Source organism: Schistocerca serialis, chromosome 5, assembly GCF_023864345.2.
Source record: "Schistocerca serialis cubense isolate TAMUIC-IGC-003099 chromosome 5, iqSchSeri2.2, whole genome shotgun sequence".
NCBI classification, from domain to species: Eukaryota; Metazoa; Arthropoda; class Insecta; order Orthoptera; family Acrididae; genus Schistocerca; species Schistocerca serialis.
Window position 1 is genome coordinate 626,542,844 of NC_064642.1, and position 15,182 is coordinate 626,558,025.

General features: G+C 41.7%; 1 protein-coding gene across 2 annotated transcripts in view; it reads left to right on the forward strand.

Annotated features, from left to right (window-relative positions):
- The first annotated feature begins 6,531 nt into the window (after window positions 1-6,531).
- LOC126481037 (acyl-CoA Delta-9 desaturase-like) overlaps window positions 6,532-15,182 on the forward strand; it is a 137,839-nt gene continuing 129,188 nt past the window's right edge. Inside the window, exon 1 of one of the 2 annotated variants that reach the window (XM_050104517.1) lies at window positions 6,532-6,645. The gene's annotated coding sequence lies outside the window, so the exon portion shown is untranslated. Of the gene's footprint in view, window positions 6,646-6,866; window positions 6,972-15,182 lie in introns of those variants that run through there. The other variant, XM_050104518.1, reaches the window with a different exon arrangement.

Below are 15,182 nucleotides of genomic sequence, written 5' to 3' on the forward strand. Positions count from 1 at the left end.
AAAATAAAAGATTTTTGCGAACGCCCGTGTTGTGCAGGATCCCGGTCGCTCGGGACGGAGCTTTCCATTCCTGGGAATCGGCCTGCGCCGGCTACTCTGGACATTCCGCTTCCTCTACTGGCGAAGGCCATACGCAGAACGAGGCCCGAAAATACCAGGTAGCGCACCATAACAGGAATTCTGTTTCTACACGAAAACTTTACTGGTGCCTAAACAATTGCATCTGCACGACAGTCACATATGTATCAAATTAGTTGTCTATATAACTGCCTTTAGTTGACGCAAATGCGTTTTAAATTAATTTAAAATAAACACGTATGTGTGAACTTGCTGAGGTGACAAATATTCTTTAGGAAAATGATATTCCACACTACCTAACACAGCACAACATGTTTGAGGAAAAAGATCCGCTGCTGTCAGCTTCAATTCAGTGGATATGAGACATACGGGACGTGTGCAACATGGAGATCGTACCATTGCGATACCCAATTAGATGGTGCCTTCGTGACAACAGTTAACAGCGTATTAGTGGTATCTAGAGCTGCTGTACCTAGCGTCACTACAGCATACAGAAACTTTGGCTGTCACACAAAATCGAGGAAAAAGTTGCAGCTGCTGTTAGATAGCGTGGAGCATTGAAACAACAATAACAACTGCAAGGACAAGTTCTGACGGTCCTAAGTTGTGTATATAATATACAATACCAACTAAAACCGTACGATGTTGCATCAATTTCAAAAAATACCAGCAAATCTTAGTAACACAAAGAGACAAATAGCTCTCAACTAACACTTTTTCTCTAAACTCGTAAAGGAAAAATGACAACAGAACTCTTTGTTGCCGGCCGGAGTGGCCGTGCGGTTCTAGGCGCTACAGTCTGGAACCGAGCGACCGCTACGGCCGCAGGTTCGAATACTGCCTCGGGCATGGATGTGTGTGATGTGCTTAGGTTAGTTAGGTTTAATTAGTTCTACGTTCTAGGCGACCGATGACCTCAGAAGTTAAGTCGCATAGTGCTCAGAACCATTTGAACCAACGGTTTGTTTGCATTCAGTACATCTGGCAAAACAGGAGAATGTGCCACACATGTGGTATGTTAATTGGGTTGGCAATCATTGAAATAAAGGCATTTTTCGTTGCAGCAGGACCTTCTCTTGAAATTTCAACGAAACACGTTCTCGAATATTTTTATTTGTTGTTACTGGAATTTCACCAGGAGTGCAAAGTGTGGGTGTTATCATAGAATAGTTGACATTGGTATCGCGATTTGTAGTGAAAATTGTTGCAACTGGTTTCACCTTGAAATACCGTATGTGTGAAAGACATTGTGAAAGGCAAAAAGACTATTTCTAGAACTGTATAATCTGTAATAGAAACAATTGTATCAAAGAACAAGCATAAAACTATTTGAATAAAGACTGTCTCTTTAGGCTCATGTGAATGAAGCAAAGAAACAATTAGTGACGATGAAGAGAGAGAGAGAGAGAGAAGGAGAATAAAATTGTTGGGAACTGGAAGCTGATAAAAAGACTTGGAGACAGAGGTAACTGTAGAGAAGCCTCAGACAGAAGTAGTAACTGCACAACAGTTTCTGGCCACGAATCCTGAAAAACACAAGACATATTAAGATATTGTTTGTTGGTAATAAAAGTAGCAGGTACATTTTTAAGTGTTAATCCACGTACTGAAAGAATGCTTATACAAGTTCGTTTAATTAACATAATATGTAAGCATTTCAACTCAGGCAACTTATCAATGTGTCTAAAGCGGGTAGGATAGGTAATGCAGGAAGCTAAAACGTTCTCTCTGCTGTCATCGTTTCATCATCCCCAACAACAACAGAATCTGTTCTGAAAGTCACGTTAATGAGTTAGCTCAACAAATATTAATTTCTGTGCTAATAAGTGCAGAGTCAATCACAGCAAAAATAGTTTTGATGCACTAGATAGTAATGACAGCAACATAGACACATATATTTTACCTCTGTTCACGCCTTTTGACACCGCTGACTGGGAAATGCAACTGAGGATGTTAGAATCATTATGAGTAAGAAGTGTAGTAACTAGCTGGTTCTGTTCATACCTGGAAGACAGGGTACAAGTAGCAGAGATAGAACAGGTCGAAAATGAATTTCAAGATTTTGTGAAACATTTGTTAGATATGAAATCCATGCATATGAAAATGGTTGTTTGTGTGTGTTTATGTGTGTATGTTCCGCATCTCCTCCTAAGTCACAGGGCCGATTTCAGCCAAACGCGGTACACATAATTATCCCTTACTGTCAGGCAACAATCGCTGTGGAGCTAAGAAGCACCTACTTGTTATAGTTCAGGAGATACGACCTCATAAACAAATGCGTGAAAAACTGCTGCATCATATATGACGTTTAAATTTATTGTCTGTGCTACCAGTTCTGTTTGCAATACATTTTGCAGACAGTATTCACATAAGCTACTGAATTTGCCTACAAAATTATGTCATTGTGTGACATTTAGATCAGGAGATATGACGTCATAAACACTGAGAGACGTGAAAAACTACCGCATTATGGATGAAGTTCAAATACATTTATTTTTTACTACTTACAGACACTCCTACAGTAGAGAACAGGTAAGAAAATCCCTGACATCTAGCAGCACTTTTGACAGCTTTAAAGTACGAAACCCAAACGGTTATAAGCGAAAACAACAGCCGTTTATAGAGTTATGACCAGGCGTTGCCGTAGAGACGTGTACAAAATCGCGTTGTAGACTCGCGAAGCAGCTGCATCCAGCGTACTGAAACAAACATTAGAAAGAATTCGTATTTTTGATATTATGTTTCTTAATTTGGGTACTGTATTTATACATTTCTTTGTTACACGTATTGCTTTGAAGGAATTTTTCATAATTTAACGAATACATGGAAACGAAATTTATTCGATATTACTCTACGAACACTATCCACTTTTTTCGTTTCTAATAGGAAATTCTCAAAGCGAATACTCGGTCGGCGCCGGGTTTGTCAGTTAATATACTAATATAGGAGCTCTCAGAGACATTGCTGTTCTTAGTAAACTTCAGTGACTGCCCAAGAAATATTAAAAACATGGAAAAAATTCCTCTTGTTGATGACAGCAACGTTATAATCACAAATGAATCACCTGAATGTCTTGTTAAACAAAGCGAATGAAATCCTCGGGAGTCCTATCATCAAAGTTTAGCAGAGATACCATGAAATTACAAATTATTGAGTCAAGAGACAGCTGTCTCCCGAAACAGCCTCATGTGACCGTTACGCGACAGAAGTCTCGTGTAGCGAGAATGCGCCTTATTTTTTGTAAAAGACAGTTTGAAACAGTTACCAGTGCAGTCGCATTTATTTTCTTTCATGATACTCCAGTACTGAGGAGCACCAGTGGACTACATGAGAATTTCACTTAGTGGGTTGCAGGTTGGTCACCTTACACTCGCCACACATTCACTGAGAAAGGTTACCGGTGTGGTGATTCATGAAAGCATGCCGATTTGCATGAGACAAGTTACATGGGGATTTAATCGAAAAGTGTACATTTCAAATACACTTTCTGAGCAACCGTATCCGGATACCTATTGGTGGACATTGATACAAGGTGTATTGCCTATATGGGGGCTTGTGCTCTCCTGGGAACACATTCAGTCAGGTTTATTAATAACTATGGAGGAACAGTATCCCATTCTTCCTCAAGAGCCGATACCATGGAAAGTAATGTTGAACGCTGGGATCCGGAGCGAAATTGACGTTGTAACTCATACCGAACATGTTTCATAGGGTTCAGGTGGGAACTCTGGCCAGGGCAGTCGATTTGAGGAATGCCATTGTCCACAGGCTACTGCCTCACACATTCTACTTTGACGGGGAGGATTGTCATGCTGTTACTGCTTCTCCGGCCGGGGTGGACGAGCGGTTCTAGGCGCTACAGTCTGGAACGGCGCGACCGATACTGTCTCGGGCATGGATGTGTGCGATGTCCTTAGGTTATTTAGGTTTAAGTAGTTCTAAGTTCTATGGGACTGATGACCTCAGAAGTTCCATAGTGCTCAGAGCCATTTGAAGCCATTTTGTTACTGCTTCTCTGCTGACAAATACCCCACGCTCTGCTACACTAGCGGGTCAACCTCTAGTGACATTTACTGGTCAATTCCGCATTACAGAGCAGAGTTCGGGTACTTTTGATCAGATAGAATAATTTTGCAGTACCTAGGGCAATATTGTTTTTGAGAAGGAGCTTTAGGCTACGACTGACTACAACAGGAGAAAGGAATACAGCAGAGACGAATGGGTAGCTTTGAGATATGAGAAACTGAAGGCAGCACAGGAACAAATAGGTAAAAATACAAGGCCTAGTAGAATCCTTGGTTAACACAAGATGTATTGAATTTAACTCATCAAAGGAGAAAATATATGCAGGGAATAGAAACATCTAAATGAGTTTGGCAGGAAGTGAAAAATGCAAGTGGCTAGAGGACAAGTGCAAGAATTTAGAAGTATATTTTACTAGGGGAAGGATAGATGACCCCTACAAGAAAATTAAAGAGACCTTTGAAGAAAAGAGAAGAGGCAGTATGAATATCAAGAGCTCAGATGGAAAATGTCCCAAGCAAAGAAGGGAAAGCTTAAAGTTAGGACTATATAGAGGGACTATACAAGGAAGATGAACTTGAATGCAGTATTATAGAAATGGAAGAAGACGTAGATGAACATGAGGTGAGAGATATGATACTCAGAGAAGAATTTAACAGAGAACTGAAAAACCCAACTCGAAATAAGGCCGCAGGAGTATACGACATTCCGTCAGAATTACTAAAAGCCTTGAAAAAGCCATCAACGAGAAAGTTCTTTCATCCTGGTGAGCAAGATGTCTGAGAAATAATTCCAATTCCAAAGAAAGAAAGTGCTGGCAAGTATGAATATTAGCGAACTACCAGTTTAATAAGTCATTGTTCCAAAATACCGACACGTATTCTTTACAGAAAAATGGGAAAACTGATAGAAGCTGATCTCGGGTAAGATCAGTTTGGATCCGGAGAATGTAAGAACACGTGAGGAATATTCACCTTACGGCGCATCTTAGAACATAGGCTAAGGAAAGGCAAACCAGTGTTTATACCATTTGTAGACTTAGAGAAAGCTTTCGATAATATTGACTGGAATAATCTCTTTGAAATTCTGAAGGTAGGAGGGCTGAAATACAGGCAACAAAAGGCTATTTGAAACTTCCGCAGAATAGGGACGGCAGTGAGAAGCGTCGAGGAGCATGAAACGAATGCAGTAGTTGAGAAGCGAATGAGACAGGGTTGTAGCCTATCCTCGATGTTATTCAATGTGTGCATTGTGCAAGTCGTAAAGGAAACAAGAGAAAAATTTGGAGTAGGATTTAAAATTCAAGGAAAAGAAATGAATACTTTAAGGGTTTCTGATGACACTGTAATTCTGTCAGAGATAGTAAAAGACTTGGAACAGCAATTGGACGGAATGAAGAGTGTCTTCAAAGGAAATGTAAGACGAACGTGAGCAAAAGCAAAACGGGGATAACGGAATGTGGTCGAAGTAAATCTGAGGATACTGAGGGAATTACATCAGAAATCGGTACAATAAAAATAATAGATGAGTTTTGCTACCTGTGCAGAAAAATAACTGATGATGGACAAAGTAGGCAGGATATAAAATGTAGACTGGCAATGGCAAGAAAAGCATTTCTGAAGTAGAGAAATTTGTTAAGATCGAATACAAAATTAACTGTCACGAAGTTTTTTCTGAAGCTGTTTGTATGGAGAGTACTCATGTATGGAAGCGAAACTTGGACGACAAAGAGTTTAAACAAGGAGAGAATACAAACATCTGAAATGTAGTGCTATACAAGAATGCTCAGAATTAGATAGGTAGATCACGCAACTAATGAACTGGAGAGAAAAGAAATTTCTGGCACAACCTGACTAGAAGAACGGATCGGTAAGTAGGCCACATTCTGGATCATCAATATATCACCAATTTAGCACTGGAGGGTTGTGGAGGGGGTAAAATTGTAGAGGGAGACAAGGAAATGAATGCAGTAAGCAGATTCAGAAGGATGTAAGTTGCAAAAGTTATTCGAAGATGAAACGGCTTGCTCAGGATACAGTAGCACGGAGAGCTGCATCAGACCACTCTTTGGACTGAAGACCACAAAACCAACACGACGAAATTTGATTCTGAAGTCAATGGCGGTACGTAACCAAACTTTCGCAGTTACCTGGCAAACGGTTCAGTAGCCGACCCCTGTTTACTCCTATTGCCGTACGCCTTCATTCTGGTCAGCACCTCCTGTTGATTATGGTGTATTCCATAGATGAGTTGGAAGGGGTGACCACGTGTTGACGGCGGCAGTCCACGGGGACAGCGTCGGCGGACCAGTGGCGTGGCGGGGGAGGGGCCGCCTCTGCTCGCTCTCTCTCCCCCCCGGTGGCCGCGGTCGCAGCGACTATATATCTGGAGAAGTCGCGCCGAGCGCCTCGCTCACTCGCACCTTATCGCTCCGCGCTCCGGCTACGCCGCGACGCTTCCACTCCAGCGCAGCGCCGCTCACAACCTTCCAGACAGCCTCTGGCGCCTCACTCCGGAGCGTCGCCTACCGCAAGCTCTTCCGCGGTGAGTACCAGCCCGCTTGAGCACAATAGCTCTCGATTCGACAACGACGCCGAAGGCTGTACACAGTGTTTCCGGGGCTTTATGTGATTCATAGCGTGTGTCGCATCATTTTGTGCCTAACCGACATACATTTTCGTGCGGTGTATGCACAGATCAGTTCTTTGTGTAGTACAAAACCTGACAGATACACTTCTCAAGTGTGTGACATCCGTACGATTGGATCTAAGCACAAACAGCCAATGAAGTGTTCACGCATATTTTCAGTGAGGCCTATAATCAAGAATAATTAAGCGATTCATGATTTTCGCTTTCTATTAAACGCTGTGGTATGCATACTGGAAGATAAATATTTTAGTTTTACGGCCGAAACCAGTCTCGTGATAATGACTGGTTGCCTATGGTTATAAACATTCACGGTGTCCAAGCAGGAGTGGTCAATACTGAAGAATATGATGAGAGCAATCATTCGAAATAAAAACGCCTAGTAAACATGGACTTGAGAGCTATGAGCACTTCTTCATCTCTGGTACTGTGAAACAAATCTCTTTTACTGAAAGATCTTTGGTTTCTTTTTTTTTCGCAGTTCGTAGTATGAGCCAAATAAGAGAAAATTATCTAGGAAACATGGGCTCCAAAATTCATACCTTAAGAGCTACGAGTACTTGTTCAGTAGAAGAGACGTGTTGCACAGCAGCGAAGATGAACAAGTGTAGTTCATAAGGTACGAACTCTGGAGCCCATGTTTACACAGGAACTTTTTTTTCTTGTTTAGGGTGATACTACCATCTCTCACAAGAGGTTGCCGTAGTTGAGATTTGTTTCACACTACCGAAGATCAAGAAGTGCTCATAGCTCATAAGGTATGATTTTTTGAGCCCATTTTAACTAAACTCGTTTGCTTCCAATGATGGCTCCTGCACAACGCTGATTTTTGACCTCTCCTTCTGGGACACCATAGGTATATTTGAGTCACAGTCACCGGCAATCAATATAGTCCATTACCTTTCACTCTTTAGGATTGAAACTCTATCTCTACTCTTTCCTGATTGCATCCCGTGTTGATCATTTACAGCATGCTTAATCCGTGTGTCTGTTAGGAAGTCGAACATTCAGACATAATGTTTTGAACTAAAGGAGAGATTCTAATGACAATGGGGTTTAAGCGCTCTTGGGACTTACAGGATTTGATTGATACATAGGATTTTGTAGACTGCACTGGGCGGACAATGTATTTCCTAACCGCCCTATTTCCAACAGCCATCAAATGAAAGCCTTTTAAGTGCGTGTCGTCAAAAAGCTCGTCTTCGAAAGCGCATACATATGGAGGACATAATGTTCAGTCCGTAGCTGGTACAGAATTCATGGAATAAACATAAATAGTGTGCAGCTAATTTCCTCTCAGATTACTTAAAATGGCTCTAAGCACTATGGGACTTAACATCTGATTTCATCAGTCCCCTAGACTTAGAACTACGTAAACCTAACCAACCTAAGGATTATAACACCCATCCATTCCCGAGGCAGGATTCGAACCTGCGACCGTAGCAGCAGCGTGGTTCCGGACTGAAGCGCTTAGAACCATTCGGCTATCTCAGATTACTGAATTTCCGTTAAATATCGTTGTGTGTGATCATTAAAGCGAAAAATCAGCAATTAAAGGATTGCGGATGCACTTCGGATGACTGCCCTGGTGGAATGTTAATGTGTGCACTCTTCATGTGTCGTCTCTCATATCTTTGGAGGAGATCGTTCGTGTTGATGGCCGACCTTGATTAGTTCACTAAGTTCCACCAGATGACAACTGATGTATTTTGAGGGAAAAAAAATCAGACAGGCCTTCATTCCAATAGTGCTCTACGTTGTATGACAGGACCCTAGATTTTGGCAATAACGCTGTAGTCCGCCAGTTTTAGTAATTTTGGCAATAAATTCTTTGTTATAGTACTTTCAGAACAAATTACTGCCACCAACTATTTTACTGAGATTAGCAGTATTTACTTTTCAGACAGTATTCTTTCGTCGAAATAAAATAAATTATCCTCGCTCTTGTGACTCAAGGTCGCACGGCTGATCAGGAAAGATGGCACTACGATTTGAGATACTGCACTGAGTTCTAACGTTCCCCTGGCATTCTTGATTTCTTTTGTTTTCTTACATCACTTGCGATGAAAGACTGGTTCTTTGATATGGTCGACAGTGCTCACTTGAGCTAATGATATCAGTCTACACAGAACGTTAAATCCTTATCATCCTTCCAGTTCCCGGACAGCAGCACTACCTCCGTGCCACTGTGGCCATATTAAGAAGATATGTTTAGATTTATAAGTAAATCATTCTTCCCAATATTCTTCAGACAGTTCACAATTGACTAACTATTTTTCTTTTCTCTGTGCTGTTGTGAGTAAAGTGAGTGAAAGAGCAATTGACAATGTTACAAACTGTTTAGGTGTTACTAGCTATCGGCAATGACATAGATTCCTCAAGAGACAAGAACAGTTCGAATTTCTAAACTATAAGTTACTCTCAACGAAAGAAGACCGATAAAGGTTGCAATATCAACGCTGAGGCTAGAAAACCACTATCGTTTCCAACTGTGTTTTTTTCCATATTACTTGAACCACTTATTACGGGACATGAGTGGACGTCGATACAGTTGAATTTAGTTAGCAGCAGCGCGAGCACACCAGGTGGCGCATAAACAGCTGCGTGTATTCCATCAGAATATACATATTTACTTGTTTTCATTTAATGTAACAGAAAAAAATTCATTTAATTTCATTTCTTAAAGGAATGACTAGTAAGGGTGCAAAGTAGGATCATTCATGGGAATTGACAGGTGGCCCACTTTTTTCTTATAAAAATAACTGTGTTATATTGTTAACAAAAATGTGATACACCAGGCTATACCTTTCATCAAACTGGGAGCCCGACTGCATCGCAATAAGTGAATTCTACCAAACTGTTTTCTTACTATTTACTTGCAAAAGTAGACATTAGATGAAGTAAGACAGAGAATTTCAGTTTTCTATGACGCTTCACATACATAATGTTCATACAGCAGAATGTAAAGTATTAACCTGGTACTGGATATCTGAAACAAGATACCTTTTCCCGTCGTAACTTAGATAAGGTATTTGAAATCGAAGAGTCGCGGCTCCTTCTTCGAGTTAACAACGTACGGAAAGTTGGATTCTATGAACACGAGCTATTTTGTAGGTGGTTACTGTGCTGCCCAAATATCAAAACTCACCTACTACATTTAGTGTCTCGTTTCCTAATCTAATTCCCGCAGCCTCAACTGAATATATACGACTACGTTCCAATATCCTCGTTTTGCTTCTGTTAAGGGTCATCTTATATCCTCCTTTCAAGAAACTGTCCATCCATTCAGCTGCTCTTCCACATCCTTTGCTGTCTCTGACAGAATTACAATGTCACCAGCAAACAAAGTTTTTATTTCTTCTCCCTGGACTTTAATTCCTACTTCAAATTTTTCTCCGTTTTCTTTATTGCTTGCTCAATATACACATAGGATTAACATAGGTGACAGGCTACAGTCCTGTCTCACTCCTTTCTCAACCACATCATTCCTTTCATGCCCTTCGACTCCTGTAACTGGCGTCTGGTTGTATATCTTTCAGATTTTATTAAAGCTCGTAATTCATTGTTAGTCGCTAATAATTACACATGACACAAAAATAAAAGCAAACAAAAAAGGAAAATATGTATAAAATGACTCGCGCAACACAACTGCTTGCTGCTTGCTGCGGAATACGAACAAAATTGTAAAGATTAGACCTTGACCAAAGTAAACTGACTGAAAGTGTTACTGGGCAGTTAAGATATAACTGTAACTGCTTCGAGTACAGTTGTTTCACTAAAAATTCCTAGTTAAGTAAAGAGAAGATCTATTGGAAGATGACAGGAACACATCTATATTATTACTTACTTCCCTTTCTTCGTAAAATTTACATCCTTTGAACAACTGAATTCTTAATGATCGATTCCAGAGTCTCTAAACACCACCCTCAAGGCACAGCTGTTAATGAGACACACATGTAATCAAAGACAAGTGAAATATCACATATAGTCCAGCTAATTTGGAGTAGCTTGTGTTCTCTAAACGGGTTGTGGCTTACGTTTTAAATAAATGAGCAATCAACTTGTTGGTCCATAACAACATCGCAGAACTTTCCTTGAATTGTTTGCAGCATGAGCACGTGAAGTGCAGGAGCAATTGACTGATGCTAAGGTACGGGAATCGTGTTCGAGAGAAGTAGAACTCAGACCCCGTCGAGTCCCTGTGTTTTAATGTCCTTTAATTTTCTAAACCTTTCCAGGAGAAAAATTTGGAAATTTGTGGTAGTGTCTTATGGGACCAAACTGCTGAAGTCATCGGTCCCTGCCGGCCGTTGTGGCCGAGCGGTTCTAGGCACATCATTCCGGAACCGCGCTGCTGCTAGGGTCGCAGGTTCGAATCCTGCCTCGGGCATGGATGTGTGTGATGTCCTTAGGTTAGTTAGGTTGAAGTATTTCTAAGTCTAGGGGACTGATGACCTCAGATGTTAAGTCCCATCGTGCTCAGAGCCATTTGAACCATTTGAAGCATCATCGGTCCCTAAGCTTACACACTACTTAATCTAACTTAAAGTAACTTACGCTAAGGACAATGAACACACCCACGCCCGAGGGAGGATTCGAACCTTCGACGGGGGAAGCCGCACGAACCGTGACAAGACGCCTAGACCGCGCGTCTACGCTATGTGGCCGTTCTAGTAGAAGGGTTCAAATGGCTCTGAGCACTATGGGACTTAACTGCTGTGGCCATCAGTCCCCTAGAACTTAGATCTACTTAAACCAGACTGTAGCGCCTAGAGCCGCTCGGTCACCTCGGCCGGCCTAGTAGAGATCCATGACTGCTCGTTAGAAAAGGGACCATCGTTTCCCAATGTCACTATTGATCTCGATATCAACAGAACGTTGAACTCCTTCATTCTTGCACTTCCTAACGCTTTCACACCGCCAGTAATGGCTTCTTTTGCACCTAGGTGTGTTTGACAAATGGTCGGTGACAGCGAAGGTAGTAAACCATGATAGAGACTTCCACATTACTGGCTGTGTGAAAGCGTTAAGAAGTGCAACAATGGAGGAGTTCAACGTTCTGTTGATATCGAGATCAGTAGTGACATTGGGGAAGGATGGTCCCTTTTCTAACGAGCAGTCGTGGCTGTCTCCTGGAACTTAATGTTTTCTGTATAACAAAATCATCAGCACTGGTAGATCTTCATCTGATAATGGTATACGAGAAGATACCTTCTTTGTACTTAGCGATATGGTTGCAGCCAGCACTCTGTTTGAACTGGGGGCCCAAACATTTCCAAATTAGCAGAATTCGATCTACGGTCTCCCTGCCTAGTACAGCGTACAATATCTAGAAGGTTGTAATGTTACAGTCTCATATTTCATATAAATCAAAGTTTCCATCCAACAACTTGCGAATATCTGCGTCTTCAACCAGTCTTCATCTCACCCCGTAACATTAATAAAAGAAGTGGAGGGTAGTTTCATATACAAATGACGTCTCGTGTAGTTTGGGCGCGGAATATTTGATAAACTATCCGTGGAATAAAATAAGGTTTACATCAAGCCATGGTATCTACAGAATGAGCATTTTTCTGTAAAAGTAGTACCTACAACCTTTATGTCTACAGTAAGCATTAAGAAATATATCTCTTTAAATGGAACGATTCAATGTTTTAAGAAGATTCCATAGTAAACACAAAACATGTAAATTTTTGAAATCGGGCAGTTTGTTTGTTATACAACATTCTGAAAACCGTAAAACAAAACAGTTAGGTAGTTGCAGTATTTTTTTTTACTTTCAAAAAGCATATGATTCTGCATCTCAACCCACAATTATTATCGAAGGTACCAACGGATGGGGTATCAGGCAAAATTTGTTACTGAATTGAGCGTTTCTCGCTATCGAGGACACGGAGTCTTAGCTTGGATGGAGAGCCATTGCCAAATGTGGAAGTAACATCAGGTGTGCCCCGAGGAAGTGTACTGTGACCCTTGTTGTTCATTTTGTACACTGATGAGCCAAAACATTGTGACCGCAGACCACCACAAGGTTGAATGCCTCCCGGTGGTGTTGCAGACACGTGACGCACTAAGGAAAGAATGTAGGCAGATACGGGCCGCAAATGCGGAAATCCACTGATATAAGCGGTTTTCACAAAGTGCACATCGTTGTAGCGTTTCGGCTGGAAACGCGAATGTGTGAAGCGGCGAAGCTGGTCGTCTGTGAGTGTACTACTGTCGTGAGCGTTTATGGAAATTGGTTGACGGATGCTGAATAACGAAAAATCCGTGTGCTAGTGAGCGACCACGTCTCATCGCAAAACGCAGTTGTTGGAGGACCCCCCACTGCGTAATCCAGAATAGGCAGCGATCTGTGTCAGATCTGACGACACAACACAATTTTGGTGCAAGCACCAGTGTTTCAGAGCACACTTTTCAAAGCCCATTGTAGAACATGGAGCTCCAAATAACACATGACCCCTACTTGTTCCTGTGCTAACCCAACTACGTCGTCAGTTATGATTGCAGTGGACACAGCATCAATGCGTTTTCACTGTCTATCAATAGAAACGTGTCCTCTTTCGAATGGATCGCATTTTTAGTTACATCAGGTCAATGGTTGGGTCTTTCGAATGGCTGTGTTAAACACGCACCGCGTCACAGATGCATGCCAATGAATGCAGAATTATGCTATGGGATATATTGAGTTCGTCTTCCATGTGATCGGTGGTGGTAATCGACATCACAGTAGTGAACTGCGTGAACATTATTATGGGCCACCAACATCGCTTCATGCCTGAAGTCCCCCCCGCCCTAAGGCGTTGACATCTTCCAGCAGGATAATTGTCCGTGTTGTAAAGTCAGGATCGTGCAACAGTGATTTCAAGGGCATTATAGTGAACTCACATTGATGTCTTGGCCAGCAAATGTGCCGCATCTGTACTCACTGGAACACATACCAAGCGCCAGCAGTGTGCCGTAAACTACCAACCCGTACTTTGCGAAAATTGCTTAACCTCTACGTAGACATCTCGTGCCATACACTTCTGGAATCCGTCGACGACTTGTAGAATTCATGGTAAGCAGAGCCCCTGTTGTACGGTGTTTGACAAGTGGACCAACACGCTACTAAACAGGTGGCAATAATGTTTTGGCTCATCGGTGTATATTAACGAAATGGCAGACAATATAAATAGCAACTTCAGATTTTTCGCAGAGATGCTGTCTGTGATGAGGTAATGTCTGAAAAGAGCTGCACAAATATTAAGTCGTACCTTGATAGGATTTCAAAGTAGTGCAGAGATTGGTAGCTTGTCTTATTTGTTCAGAAATGTAAAATTTTTCACTTCATAAGATAGTTCAAATGGCTCTGAGCACTATGGGACTTAACATCTGAGGTCATCAGTCCCCTGGAACTTAGAACTACTTAAACATAACTAACCTAAGGACATCACTCACATCCATGCCCGAGGCAGGATTCGAACCTGCGACCGTAGCGGTCGCCCGGTTCCAGACTGAAGCGCCTAGAACCGCTCGGCCACCTCTGCCGGCTCTCTTCATAAGACGCAGAAACATAGTAAACAATGATTCTAATATTAATGAGTAACAATCCGTCCAAGACGTAAATATTGTTGTACTCATATCTAGATAGATTAAAGTATTACTAGAACTATAAATACAGCAAAATATGTACGCCCTTATTACTAGAAAGTCTGTGTTTGTTGAACAACCTGTAGATTTACCATCCACATTTAATTTACTTTCTTTACCACGATATTTGGAGTTTCGTCTGTGGTTAGTGCACCAATAAGGAAGATTTTTTTTTCGAGTGCCGTACATCTGTTGTTTTCTGAAAACCTCGCTCACGTTTCATAAATCTGTAACAAAGTATTATTCGTGAATACGTTGCCTGAAACACCGCACACACTGAAGACTTTTCCTGCGTTAGCAAAAGTACAACTCTGCTCTTTCCAGATATCAGTAATTTGTATTGCGTATGTCTGGAGATCACTGCGCGTCACAACCTAAATACAAGGAGAGAATGTGGCTTGGTTCTCGCTGAATACACGTGTTCACGTTTCCTCCGTAGTGTTTGCGCACTACAGGAGCCCCAGGGAAAGTGGTGCGTCCCTGACGTATTTGTAAGCTCCACGTAAACATTCGCTGTTTCTCCACCCTCGGATGTCCTAGACAACTGTGTTGGTCTTGAACGGTTTCGTGAAATAGCGGTCGGACAGCGCAGAGGCACGAAGCCTACATCCTGCACGGTTTGTGACATGCCGAATTTACTCAAACGGGCTGCCGAGTCTATACACATGTCGTCTCCTCGTATGTACTCGTATGCAGCATATTTGCATCAATACCGATGAGGTTTTGACATGTAATCCAGTGAAGCAAGGTCTACAGTTGCCGACGTGTGCAAAACTTTACCTTGTGAGAGTATTTATACACTC